At 38.6% G+C, this 14,552-nt stretch overlaps 1 protein-coding gene and 1 non-coding gene across 2 annotated transcripts in view; one reads left to right on the forward strand and one right to left on the reverse strand.

Moving 5' to 3' along the window:
• DSCAM (DS cell adhesion molecule) overlaps positions 1-14,552 on the forward strand; it is a 644,712-nt gene that overhangs the window by 187,342 nt on the left and 442,818 nt on the right. The window lies entirely within an intron of this gene.
• Positions 6,298-6,432, reverse strand: LOC116551052. The gene has a single exon (XR_004268684.1). It is a non-coding gene; the product is annotated as a small nucleolar RNA SNORA51 (small nucleolar RNA).

The raw sequence follows: 14,552 nt of genomic DNA on the forward strand, positions 1-14,552 counted from the left end.
CAAGCTAATCTACTTCACATATAATTTATGGCAAATGAATAATGTCATTATGGAAACGTATTCATTTAAAGCAGTTAAATGCCTTCAAATAGATGCAAGATCTGAAATAATATAAATATATGCTTATATTAGGAGGCAGGGGCTACAAATTTTAAAGTCTAGAATGACACAAGAAGGAAGGTCGTGTGTTTTATGATCTGATTTAAACACCCTAGTGATTCAAGTTACCTAGAACCAATAATCAACAGGGTATTTTATATGAATATAAAACATACATACACCTTATATGTATATGTACAGATTGAAAGAAAGAGAGAGACTTAATTTAAGGAATGGGGCCACATAATTGTAGGGCTGGCCTATCCGTGATCTATTGTCAGAGCAAGAGGCTGGAAGCTCAAGAAGGATTTCTAATTTTATATTACAGTCTTGAGTCAGAATTTCTCCTCTGGGTGTGTTAGTCTATTTGGGCTGTCATAGCAAAATACTGTAAACCTGGTGACTTGTAAACAATAGAAATCTCTTTCTCACAGTACTAGAGTCTGAGAAGTCCAAGAACAAGGCACCAGCAGATCCAGTATCTGATGAGGACCCACTGCCCTGGTTCATAGACAATGCTTTCTTGCTTTATCCTCAGATGGCCAAAGAGGCAGGGGATCTCTCTTAGTTGTCTTTTAAGAGGGCACTATACCATTCATATGGGTTCTCAAATCCCAGCCTCCTAATACCATCACCTTGTGGGTAAGAATTTCAACACACAAATTTTGGGCAGATATAATCATTCAGACCATAGCACCAATATTTTTTTTTTCATAAGGTTCTCAACTGACTGGATTAGATGTTAATCATATCTACAATAACATCAACATTGTAGATGTTAACCATATCTACAAAATACCTTCATAGCAATACCTAGATTGGGATTTGAGGAAATAACTGGGTATTATCATAGCCAAGCTCACACGTAACACTCACCATCATGTATTTACACGTACCTAGGATAAGTCAAATAAAGGGCTATCTGGACTTTTTCTTGAATTACCAGATTCAAAAATACAGTAATGTACCACATAATGACATTTCAGTCAACACTGAACTACATATATGGCAACAGTCACGTAAGATTACAATACTATATTTTATTGAACCACTTTTATGCTTGGGTATATTTAGATATGAAGTACTTAACATTGTGTTCCAGTTGCCTACACTAATTATGCAGTAACATGCTGTATGGGCTAGTAGCCTAGGAGCAGTAGGCTACACAATAAAGCCTAGGTGTGTAGTAGGTTATGCCATCAAGGTTTGCATAAGCACACTCTATGATGTTTGCATGATAATGAAATTGCCTAATGACATACTTATCAGAACATATCCCATTGTTAAGCCATGCATGGTTGTATCATGATGGATGGATGTTCTTCCTATAATTCAACAAAGTAGAAGTTTAAGGTTTTAGGTGATCAGTATATGTATATAAGGGCAAACTGCACTGAAAATATGTGCAGATGCGTTGCCAGGCCCTTTGACAGACTGGCTGCCACATGTCAGCAGATGACTGGGCTTGTGCCTCACACAGCAAGACAGGACACATCTCAAACCTTCACGGTCTCTTGCAAATGGTCAAGACTCCAGGGTCTGTTAGAATGCACACACAGATTCCTATTGATTGGAATATCAGCTCTTCACTGTGTTTAGGAATACACAGCATCGAGGTTCACTAATACCTATCATGGAGGTTCTGCGTACCCTCCTTGGTCCCCTGTGTCCCTGGACTTAAGGTGTGCCCACCCTCTGCATTAAACACCCATGTTTCTGTGAACCAAGAGTCTGCAGAGGCCAGAAAAGCATGGGACCCAGAGGTTGGCACTTGGGCTGAAGCTCACATGCAGAGCCATGTGCAGGGCCAAACAGGTGATTAAAAATGAGAGCACTGGGCCAGACCCAAGCTGAACCCTGGAACAGGCAGAAGCAAATTTCCAGCAATGAGAGTTTGCCAGGGACAGAGCTCTGTCACTTTCCTTCTGCCGCCTCAAGAGTTAAACCCAGGGAGAGCTAAGATCTCAGTGTCCACAGCAGCACCCCAGAACTACATCCCAAAGTGGGGTGCAGAGAGGAAGCACTTTGCTTTTCATAGCTCCTATTTATGTGTTCTTATTACATGCACTGTCCTGTTTTCATGTTTTTGTTGCAGTTCCAGGTAGAAGGGGCTAATGCATAATAAGACTGAAAACAGAATGTTAAATGGCATCATAGAAATATTACAATAGGAGGGCTTAGAGGTTATCTGAATCAACTTCGTGTGAAAACTGAGAAAATGAGACCCTAACAATGTTACATGGCAGCCTCTAAAGGCTAGCTTTGGGTTCCAGAGGAAAATGTCTGTGTGTGTGTGTGTGTGTGTGTGTGTGTGTGTGTGTCTCTACAGAGAATATATAAGGTGAATATGTACATTTGCATTTATATGTAAATATATAAGGTACATATATATACACATGTAGATGTATGTGTGTGTATATATGTGTGTGCGTGTATATGTAACTATGTATATGTGTATATATATACACAGTATATAAGGTGTATATATACATATGTGACTATATAAGGCATATATGTGTATGTGTATATATAATATATGTATATATACAGAGTATATAAGGTGAATATATATGTATATATATAAATATATAAGGTATATATGTGTGTATGTATTTATATATAAGGAGCGTGTGTGTATCTGGGTTTGTTACTGTCTAAAGGTAAAACAAGATCTGGATTTGAAACACAATAGTGTATATGAACATTAGCAGAAAAAGCCCACCGAATTTCTTCCACACTGGGGCACTGCAGAGTCCTTCCCTTCTGGAATGTTCTCCCTGGCACTTGTGCTTCTTTCCTTTCTGACCTCTGCCTAGTCGCAGATAGAGATGGATTTTGACAGAACTGGAAGAGTTGTTCTATTTCCATGGCAACGCCAATTCACATTCTGCAGGTACGCTGGCTGCCACTGCCTAAATGAAGGCTCCTGAAGGCTCTGTGTGTTGCTGTGCCTGGCCAAAAATAACTTGGCATGCCACCGTTCCTCACAGCCCCATGGAGAGAGGCATTAAACTGACTGGATGCCAACTGTCAACTCTGTTCCTGTCTTCCTGCTAAAGAGGAAGAAACAGGAACTGCCAACGTTTGGGGGAGGGAGACCAGCGAGGCTGCCACGTTGTTTCCATGGTCTGAGAAATATCGCCTTTCCTCTGTTGAATGGAACATGAAATACATTCTAACTTGTTCACCCCAGGGGCACCAGATAATTTGTATTTCAGCAGAAGTATTATAATTACATGGTTTAGAGTTAGAATTAATTAGCATTTGGGGAAGTAGTGATAAAACCAAGCAGTTATTAAAAAATTAATTTTAATAGAGGTCAGTTTGGAGAGAGTACTTGGTTTTCTTTTGAAAGAGTTTTGTGTGTGTATGGTGGGGGTAGATAAAAGAATAAAATTATTAAATGATCCTTTAATCAACCCAAAATGTGAACCACCTTATCATTAGATGCTACCACTGAATGCTAAAATCCAAATCGGTAGCACAGACACAGAGTTAGGAATCAAGAAGTCAAGAGTTAGGTGAATCTTTGAGTGTTTTCTATGAAGAAGAGCCTTTAAAAAGTATATCTTGTTCTTAAAAACACGGGTCATAGCAACCTTCTTGATATTAAATATCATCAAGAATGATTTTATACATTATACTAGATACATGAGATACTTATTAATAATTAAATATTGCTTGAAGAATAATTTTTGAAATCAGGGAACACTGCCTACGAGTGCACTGAGTGTCAAGCTCCCCTGGGAGGGCTCGCGCACCTGGGAATCAAGCCGAATCTTTGCCCTCATGAAGCTTTTACTTTGTTTTGAGTGAGGAGTTAGAAAAGACTGTTTGTAATTTTAAAAGGTATTTTCACCTTCGACTGGAGTTGTACAACGCTCCTCTAAGTTCTTAAAATCAAAGACTGTCAAAGTTAAATTTTAATTTGTTTCTGAAGCTGATCATGGTTCTGTAGTTATACAAGAGACTGTCATGTTCTCAGAAAGTAATGTTGAAACATTTGGGGAGAAAGAGACATCAAGTATGCAACTTACTCTCCAGTTGTTCAGCAACAACAATAATTGTTTTCATTAGAGTGAGAAAAAGGGAAAGCAATGGAGAAAATGAAGTAACTAGCTATCAAGTGGTGAGTGGAAGTGGAAGGTCGGCTGCAGGTTATCGTACTATTCTTGTAACTTTTCCTTGGTTTGTTTATGTTTATCTTCAAAACAAGTTAAAGTAGTCTATAGCTTTAGGCGAAAACTCTTTTTTTAAAAAAAAAGGGGCAGTGTGAATATTTATTTTTACTTTTTCTTAAAGAAATGAATTCCCAGTCTTTTTGAAAATCTAGAACATCAACACTTATAAATTTATACTTCTTTAGTTTTCAGATTATAGTAGAAATTATCCTAGTACTTTTCTGAAACAAGAAGTAGCCGTTACCGACGTACCAATATTTTTAAGCAGTGCCACCTTCTAAGCAATATTTTCTTAACTTTGCTTCTAAAAATTTGAAAAATGTCCTTTCGTCAAAGTTTATAGACTGCATTAGTTAAATTTTTCCTTTTCCTTTGAAGACAACGCCCTTGCTGCCATTTGGGGACAGAATGCTCAGCTGACCCACTCCACATCTATGTATTCTAGATCCAAGTTGTTCCCTTTTAAGGGCTCTTTGGAGAAGAATGTATGGGATTTGATAAGCTCTGTTGATAGTTTAATAATTATGAATATTTAACACACATTATACATTTATCCCACATTTACTAGTACAAGAGCGAAAATAAGGAATGAAAGCAAATTGTTCTGCAGAGTCCATTGGTGTATACTATTATCATAACCCATAAAGAAAATAAAATTTCATAAAGAAGCATTAGGTTTTTTTTATCTTACTGGCACCATTAGATGTTGCTGCAGAACATTAGACTATGCAGTGGTGCAACCTGAGTTATCTGTCTGCCGTTTATGGGAATCTCTATCCATTTTATGCAGTATCAAAAAGGAAAACAAAGAATCAAAAATGCCAGGGTTTATTTTAAATTAGGAGATACGCTCTGATTTTCTGGTGTGTTAAGTTGAAGCCTGGAGCATTTTTCTTGTTAATCCACTGTGAGCTTCTAACAGTGAGCCCTGTTTTAAGAGGAAAAAGGGTGCTGCAGTCCAATTAATAAGACAACCTTGTTCATTTTCCCCGGGATGATGAAGCATTGCATGGCTCCCTGGCTCAGTGAAAACAGGATGGGAAAAAGCTGATCCAGGAATGGTAAATTGAGCACGTGGGGCTCTGCAACCACTTTCCTGTATTTCTTTGGGGACAAGGAGTAGGTTTCACCATACTTGTCCAGTTTTCTTTGCACTTGCCACTCTTTCTCTTGAATTATTTTGGGAGGTTACTTTCATTTTGGCACATTTTTGAAGAAAAATGTGTGCCTCCAAGTTCATGCGCAGGTTGTCTGTCCCTGATTACACACACGGCCTTGGAGTTTTCTTATGAATTCTGTATACAGTCTCTCACTGCATGGCTTACCTAGCAGTTTTGAGAGCAAAGCCTTGAAAATGAATGAAGTGCCTTTGTATTTTCTGTTCCAATCTGTGATCTGGAGGCTATTTTGATTATTCTTGACTGCACTTAAGTTTTGTTGTTGCTGTTACAGTTTTTTATTTTTAAAATCTATCTTTGATAGGTTATTTTTCTTTTATTCTGTGCATCCATTCAACACCCATATTGAAACACTTTGGATATTTGTCCCTCCAAATCTCATGTTGAAATTTGGCCCCTAATGTTAAAGGTGGGGCCTAGTGGAAGGTGTTTGTGTCATGGGGACAGATCCCTCATGAATAGCTTGGTACCATCTCTGTGATGATGAGTGAGTTCTTCTTCTATTAGTTTATGCAAGAGCTGGCTGTTTAGGACAGCCGGCCACTTCGCCCCCATCACTCTTGATCCTCCTCTCATCAGATGACTCACCTGCTCCCTCTTCACCTTCCACCATGATTCCAAGCTCCCTGAGGCCCTCGCCAGAAGCCAGTGTTGGCACCATGCTTCTTGTACAAACTGCAGAACCATCAGCCAAATCCATCTTTTCTTTATAAATTACCCAGCCTCCTGTATTCCCTTATAGCAGCACAAAACAGATTAAGACATATATGCATAGTTTTGTTCTTAGATCTTTTTGTTGTTGGTCCCAAGATAGGCTTTCCTTGCTTTTTTTCTTTTCTCAATGTCTCCTCGTTCACAATACAGATCAGGCACAGGAGCTGGGCCGAGGTATGTACGGGGTAGGTAGGTTAATTTCTCTCCTCTTTCTTTGCAGTCAATGTAAGAACACAGACTGTGGTAAGCACCAGGAGGCCTAGATTTTGTTCTCTAAACCACTGTGGTTTCTGCCTGCTGATGAAAACACTTTGCACACTTATTTTTGGGTGGTAATTACTTTCCTAACTTGACACAAGATACTCAAAGCACCCAGATTTGTGTCCAGGGAAAATGACCACATGTGACCTGAGTGGAGAGCCATCCCTGTCTCCTGCTTTGGTCCGTGTCATGTGTTCTAAATTGCGCTTCTCTGCACAGGATGAAATTCAGTAGTATTCCCAGCAGAGAGAAGACAAAAGGGGAAGGCGAGCCGAGTTCCTAGTTAACAGCAAAGGACAGAAGGATTCCTGGAAGACAAATAGCAGGAATGAGAAGGAAAATGAAAGGGATCCTCAGAAAAAGGCAGAAAATTGGAGCCCCAAGAATGCCCCCATCAAGCCTTTTTGCAAACAGTGGAGGGAAGTGGCAAGCATTGAAGCTGAGAATTTTTTCTTTTTTTTTTTTAAGTGTTCAATAAATGTTTATTATTTTTTATTTCTTTTTTTTTATTCCATTTATTTTATTGCATTTTAGGTTTTGGGGTACATGTGAAGAACATGCAAGATTGTTGCATAGGTATACATGTGGCAGTGTGATTTGCTGCCTTCCTCCCCATCACCTACCTCTGGCATCTCTCCCCTTGCTATCTCTCCCCAACTCCCCAACCCCCACCATCCCTCCCCTTATTTCCCCCCAACAGACCCCAGTGTGTAGTGCTCCCCTCCCTGTGTCCATGCGTTCTCATTGTTCAACACCCGTCTATGAGTTGCGGTGTTTGATCTTCTGCTTTTCTGTCAGTTTGCTGAGAAGGATGGTTTCCAGGTTCATCCATGTCCCTACAAAGGGCACAAACTCATCATTTTTGATGGCTGCATAATATTCCAAGCTGAGAATTTTCCATGGTCCCTTCCCTTCCCTGCAGTTCTGGGAGTGGCCACTAGGGATGCAGTTGTGCTGTTAATGGGTCTAAGAAGAGACCTTACCCAGGTGTCAACAGGGAGATTAGAGCACCATTACCCGTATGGCATGCAGTTGTATAAATTCACTATGGTAACTTCACTGAGCAAAGGTACAAATCAGCATAAGGACAACGATTTCTATCATTGACTAATCAGATAGTCAGAAATCAATAATTTCCTAAGAATATTCTGACCTCTACTGGCTCTTGGCAATAGATGGAGACAGAATAAATGTGAAGACGGCCTCCCCCTCTTTTTCCTCTCCCACTTCTCCTACAGGCTTTGAGAATCACTAAGTTTCACTCCTTCATTAAAACGTCTCTGACATTTTATTTTAGAGTCCAGAACATCACAAGATACCCATAATTTCTAGCCAGGCGTGGTGGCTTATGCCTGTAATCCCAGCACTTTGGGAGGCTGAGGCGGGCAGATCACCTGAGGTCAGGAGTTTGAGATCAGCTTGGCCGACATGGAGAAACTCCATCTCTACTAAAAACACAAAAATCAGCCAGGCATGGTGGTGGGCTACTGTGATCCCAGCTACTCAGGAGGCTGAGGCAGGAAAATCACTTGAACCTGAGAGGTAGAAGTTGCAGTGAGACGAGATGGCACCATTGCACTTCATCCTGGGTGACAAGAGTAAAGCTCCATCTCGAAAAAAAAAAGCTACCCGTAATTTTCAATGATGTGAAATAATGGAGATAAGATTTAGCAGGACAGACAAACCTGCCTGTCTCCTTGCTATCGTATCCCCAGTGTGCAGGGGGGTGACTTCCCAGAGATGTGAAGTCAGTGTTTGTGGAATAACAGATATGAAAGAAAATAGACTCAGTTACTTTTGTGAGTAAGAAAGAACAGGGTTCACTCAGGATATATTGGACAAGGGAATTTCTTCTTATGTGTAATCACTGAATCATGTATAATTGGAAGGGGAAGATCACTGCTATGTTAACTTACCCCTGCAAACACACAAACTCTTCTTGCAAAACTGTGTAACCTATTTCCCCTGCTTTCTCACTGGAGAAAGCTTTTTGCAGGCAAGTGTTTTCCCCAGAAGCAAAACCTCAAATTGAACACTTTTTGCAGTTTGCTGAAAGAGTGATTTATGTATAGGCAGAGGTGCAAAGGGACTATTTTATTGGACATGAAGGATTCTAATTTTATTCTATAAAGAATTGTAAAATTTGTAGACTCATGTGATATTAGAACCCAAAACAACCTTAGTGATTCTAGTCTCATCTTTTCCATGTTTTTAGTTGAGGAAACCTTTACTTTGGAGACATGGTAGTTACTCAACCACAATCAAATTCATTTTGAATATTTTTGTCATTAAGTAACACCCATTAAATTTATAATTTTTTTTTCAATAGGAGCTGTGATATTACTCTAATCAAGAAATTAGTGCAATAACTTACATTAAGCTGAATGTCTTGTATTTTAAATTTTATCTATATGTCAATATATTTTTAATGTCACTTTTTTTAATCAGCCCTGTTAACTTGAGGGCTGTGGGAAAATTCCTATTTCTTTATCTATAAAATAATGACGATATCGTATCTGTTCTGCTCTCCTCTTTCTTCAAGAGTATCTGAAAAAAATGTGAAAGCACTTTATGAACTATAAAGCAATATACCATGAATACCATGAAGAGAATTAAACAAATGATTATAATGTTGTTATTCTCCCAAATAAATCCAGCCTTTATATTAACACATATGTGAACAATCCAAAAACAAGTCTGATACATTGTTAAAGGTCAAGAATTTTATAGAATTTTTAAACTATAAAACAAACATGACCTGATTTTCTCAAATGTAAATTTCTTGCTTTTATCCTAATATATAAATAAGCACAATAATGATAACCTATGGGCCAGCTCTGGCAGACTTCCAAATTAACCCATCTGGCAGAGGTCTTGTGTTTTATGACAACATCCAGTCCCTGGGTAGAGTTTTATCAGGAGTTCCTCAAATTGTTGACATATTGCTTAGTATGTAACTTACAGACACTGAAAAGGATGCTGATTTGTTTCAGAATCAGGAAGTCTGCCTAATTATCTTACACACAGACACTTTAACCTGCATGTTGCAATCTGTAGGCAATGATTATAACTTCTGTAATGTACCCTCCAATGAAAAAGGGCAGCTCTGGTGTGAGGAGTCCCCTTTCTTCTAAACTTGCTTATAAAGGCCTTCCAATTAATCGCTGACTATTGAACACACCCAACTTTTGTTGACTTCGTGGGTCAATCCTCACATTTAGTTTCCAACAAACATTTGTCAATCGTCACGTTTGATTTCCGATAAATCTTTATCAAACCTCAACAGTCTTAATTTTGGTCAACAATACTAACATTTTTAGCAACTTGTTATTTAAAAATTTATATATATTAATTCCTAAAGGAGGACTTATTACAAGGTAACAACCAGTCATATCTAAAATGCCGCTAGAATATTCCTCATAAAAACACTATCTCTGTTGAGTTAATTCTCCCTTCAATTTGACAATCTTTTTTGGGAAGCATAGCCTATATAAAGTTTATTTCTATATTGGACCTAGCTATACTCATTGGTGATTTCATAGTGATTTATTTGCTATTTATTTTAGAGTATTTTAAGGTGGGAATTTTAGATTCTTTTAGAGAAAAATCAAGGTATTTCTTATAACGTCTGCTTTCTGATCTAGTTTTATTTGGCTTCAGAAAGCATGTATAAAGTTTTTATAACTTCAAAGAGTATGAAGGCATTGTGTTTGGGGCTCATTCCTGTTTTTTAATGTGATTCCACATGAGTTCTTTCATAGACATTTTACGACATTTTACGAGCTAGTGGTCACTGTGTGTGAAACGCTGCTTATCGACTGAGCCCATGTCTGTGTCTGGTTTTCCTCCTCATTCTGAACCCATTGCTTATTGGCATTTGCCGTTGGGGTGAATGTACACAGGCATTTTGGGAAACCAGGCTCAGGCCTCAGGCTCTGAGTGAAAGGAACAAAGGGGAGATGCCATCCTGTCACCCCCCTACCCCCAGTGAAAAATAGAAAACCAAATCTTCTTAGGCTGCTTGTCAAGGATCTACCAGTTATTCCTTCAGAGTAAAAGAGAAGGGTGTTGGAAAAAGACCCTTTCCTAATCAATATACGACTAGGAAAGGGTAGAGAGGTTTGACATCTTGGGCATTAGAGTTCACTGCCAGGACTCCTTTTGAATTCTACTTTGTGTTTTATTTTCTCGGAATCTATGGCTGCAAGTGACTGTGCTCTGGAAACTGAGGGCCTGATGAAAGTTCTCCCCTTTCCTATATAACAAGTGACATTCAGGACTGGCATCAACTTCCAAAAATATGCAGAATTTTAGAGAAAAATAAACAACTCTTCAATAAGGACAAGTTGCAGTCTTGTGCAAAGACGAAGTAAAGATGACTTTGTGTTTTAGGCATTAGAGAGCTCACCCATGTTTAGGCCATTTTACCACATTTCAAATTTTTAAATTTACCTTAGAATGTAGCGTTTTGTCATTATTCTTTCTATCAAAATGTTGTTTTTCTGGCTGGACTCAATGGCTCATGCGTGTAATGCCAGAACTTTGGGAGGCTGAGGCAGGAGGATTACTTGAGGCCAGAAGTTTGAGACCAGCATGGGCAACATAAAGAGACTTTGTCTCTACAAAAAAGTTTTAAAAAAAAAATTAGCCAGGTGTGGTGGTTTGTACCTGTGGTCTGAGCGATTCAAGAGGCTGTGGCAGGTGGTCCCCTTGAACCCAGGAGTTTGAGGCTACTGTGAGCTATGACTGCACCACTGCATTCTAGTCTGGTCGACATGGCAAGACTCTGTCTTTGAATAATAATGATAATGATAATGACAATACTAATAATTTTAAAATGTTGTTTTCTGCATGTTTAAATGCCAAACTAGTTAACATTTTTAATTTGATTTAAATTAACCTATGCTTGGGATCTTTTTACCATTACCAATTTGCATTTGAAATACATAATTGAGTTATTCTAGTAATCCAAAAACAGACTTTTGAGATCTTTTACCTTCTCTTTTTGATTTATAAATAGGATATTAATTCCCATTTGAAGTGTGGATGCAGTATGGCTCTCAGCATATTCCATTTTCGCAATTTCATTATTGATTTATTTCTTTACTAAAAGTTACAAAAGCAATGGTAATTTGCTTTCACAAATAGAAGTGACTCAGACTGGTAAGTACTCACAGTTCATGGTTCCTTCCCTGCCTGACAGTGTGAGTCAGAAATTAAATAAATCAATGATGGCATTCCTAGAATTGAATCTGCTGGGACCTCCACTGCATCCACACATGCCCTCTATAACCAGATTAAGCAGACTCTCTCCATGTAGTGTGGTTCTACTTTAGGAAAACAGAAGTGACTCAACTCTATCCATTTTCCACAGGTCCCTTTAGCAAATACCAGTGGTTTTGGTTACAAAAGGTCCAGGGATTGATGCTCTTGGAGAGCAGGTCAGGAAAAGGGCCTGTGTGCAGGAGTGGAGGGGCAACAGAGAAAACTGTTCTGTAATAGTCCATCCAGAGGGCAGCTCCAACGGTCTCCTGTGAATGCAAGTTATTTTTATTTATTCATTTTTGTTTGAGTTCTTGCTCTGCTCTGTCACCCAGGCTGGAGTGCAGTGGCACCGTCACTGCAGCCTCCACCTTCCAGGCTCGAGAGATCCTCCTGCCCCAGTCTCCTGAGTAGCTGGGACTGCAGGTGCACAACACCATGCCCAGCTAACTTGTATTTTCTGTAGAAAGGAGGTTTCACCATGTTGCCCAGGCTGGTCTCAAACTGCTGAGCTCAAGTGATCTGCCCCCCTCAGTCTTCCAAAGTGCTGAGATTACAGGGTGAGTCACCACATCCAGGTATAAATGTAAGTTATATTCACAAATATAAGATGGACATTAAAGTACATAATTTGCCTGCTATAGAAATCCAGCAGTGTGTATGTAAAGATGTGAATGCTGTTTTTTACTCATAAGACAAATGGAAGAACTATATGCTTTTATGATACATAGGACTATTTTCTGAAATCTGCTACTGGTGTTGAATAGTCGAGGCTGTTATTTTAACATAGGAAGTCAGTCTATTTCCAATCAAAGTGTAACTTCTCTGATATGTTTTGGATTTGTGATTAATATTTCAGTAATAGTAGGGCAAAATATTTTTTCCTCTTTTGATTACTACTAGACTAATATTTTTTATATTATATTTAGAGTTGATATTTTGGTAACACAACAAGACAAAATATATATTTTTCCCTTTATAACAACCAATCTGATATTTCCCATGTAACAGTTTTAAAAACGCTTCTCTCTGGATATACCTAGTGATTCCTGAATTCTCCTACCGTAACTTAACCACTTTTACTAGCTCTTTGCTTTAAATAATCTTGACACATAGTTCTCATTCCAGATCCACGTTTTCTTTGGCCGTTTATACAAACTTAACAGCGTGGTGTCATGAACGTGAAAGAGCTGCTAACTCTCCTGAATCTGCTGTCATTGGTTATCAAATGCCATTTAAGCACTTTATATTTGAATGAAGCTGATTTTGTTTGAGCCACTTGCTTTACCCAATGAAGCAAGAAGGAGCAAATGAGAGGTAAAAATAAACTTGGCTTGTTTTATTTTTCCTCCATGAAGTCAGTAGGGCTGGGTCTCCCATTGGTATTTTTCATGTTTATCACAGATGTCCCAGTCAGTAGCAGGTTCTGAAAAATGGCATCTAACTGTCAAATTGGAGATTTTATTTGCTAGAATATTCACTCTTTATTGCTTATCTCAAAATCAGCTGGGATGTGTGTTGTTACCATCCCCTCATGCATGAGCTTGAGATCAGTTGGTAGCTAAGCCTTGCCAATGCTCATTTGTCTTTGAAATTAACAAAGTAGCTTATAAAATGTGCTACATATTTTTGAAATGCAAGCCTGAAGTGCATTAGTAACAAAGCTCCTTCAGTAAATCTTTAAGAATCTGCAAAAACACACAAGTCAGTTCAAGAGTATTATATCCATGTTTCACTTTGCAGCAGTGACTTTATATCTTGTTTTTTTTGTGAGTGTGTGGTTCTTTGCATTGCCTCAAACATCTTCTTGAATGAAAATGAGTCAGATATAGCTACTTTGCTTCTCTCCTGTAGACACACACTTTGATTAATAGAGTTGTTGGTGAAGTGTTAAAAGTCAAGAATGTTGTGATCACCACACGCAGAGGGACTGGATATGGGGAGTGTAGAGGGATTTTAAATGAGAAGCACTGCATATCACAATCACAGAGCAACTCCCCGAGTGATTTTACATGATGAGCCAAGCTTCCCCAAAGAGCAATTTAATTGGCATATTTGAAGCTAGAAGTTTCTGACAGCTACCCCATACCTTAGCAACAGCTTGTTCTCTTAGTAAGAGTCCCTGTAAACAGGTGGGAAAATTAAGGCACTCTGAATATTTATCAAGTATACAACATTCATTATAGTATTTCCTTTTAGAGGTATTCTCTGAAATTCCATAAGGCAGTTTAAGCAAGCCAGCAGCTGTTGTAAAGAGACTGAGAAAGCTCTGACTAATAGACTTCTTCTTAAAATTTACCAGACTTTTTTTTCAGAATGCTATGAATAAATCATAAGACTTTCACTAGACTTTCCTATTCTTATCAAATAGCAAATAAACTGGCTAAAAATAACTGGAAGAAATCTTTTAGCATGTAAGAGAATACTCATCTACATGGAATAGCTCTATCCTGTTTTCCTTTGTAAAACTGCAAAAAAAAAAAAAAAAAAAAAGTCATTTTCAACTCTGCTGAATCTCTGGCAGCTTTTGATCCCGGCTGCCTATCATGGTTTGGGCTTCTCTGTACTGTGTGAGTGATAGTAGGCTAAATCCACTTCCACTGGTTTTTCTAACTCATTCTTCTCAAAGTTGTCTCAAGGCTTTCCTATTATTTCCAATTACCTGTGAAATGGACAAGCAGGAGGTGGGACACAGTCCCACAACACCAAGTCATTAATAGGATCTTACCTTCCACCTGGTGGGGGCCTCAGTCTTCCTTTGAATTTTCTGAGTAACATAGCACCAGAGAACCATATAAACAGCCCTGATTCTAGTCTCAGAGGCAGGAATGAGAGTTGGTATGATAGTCAGCTTTTA

This window comes from Sapajus apella, unplaced genomic scaffold (genome assembly GCF_009761245.1).
Source record: "Sapajus apella isolate SASKATOON/1434 unplaced genomic scaffold, GSC_monkey_1.0 scaffold8, whole genome shotgun sequence".
In the NCBI taxonomy this organism is placed as follows: Eukaryota; Metazoa; Chordata; class Mammalia; order Primates; family Cebidae; genus Sapajus; species Sapajus apella.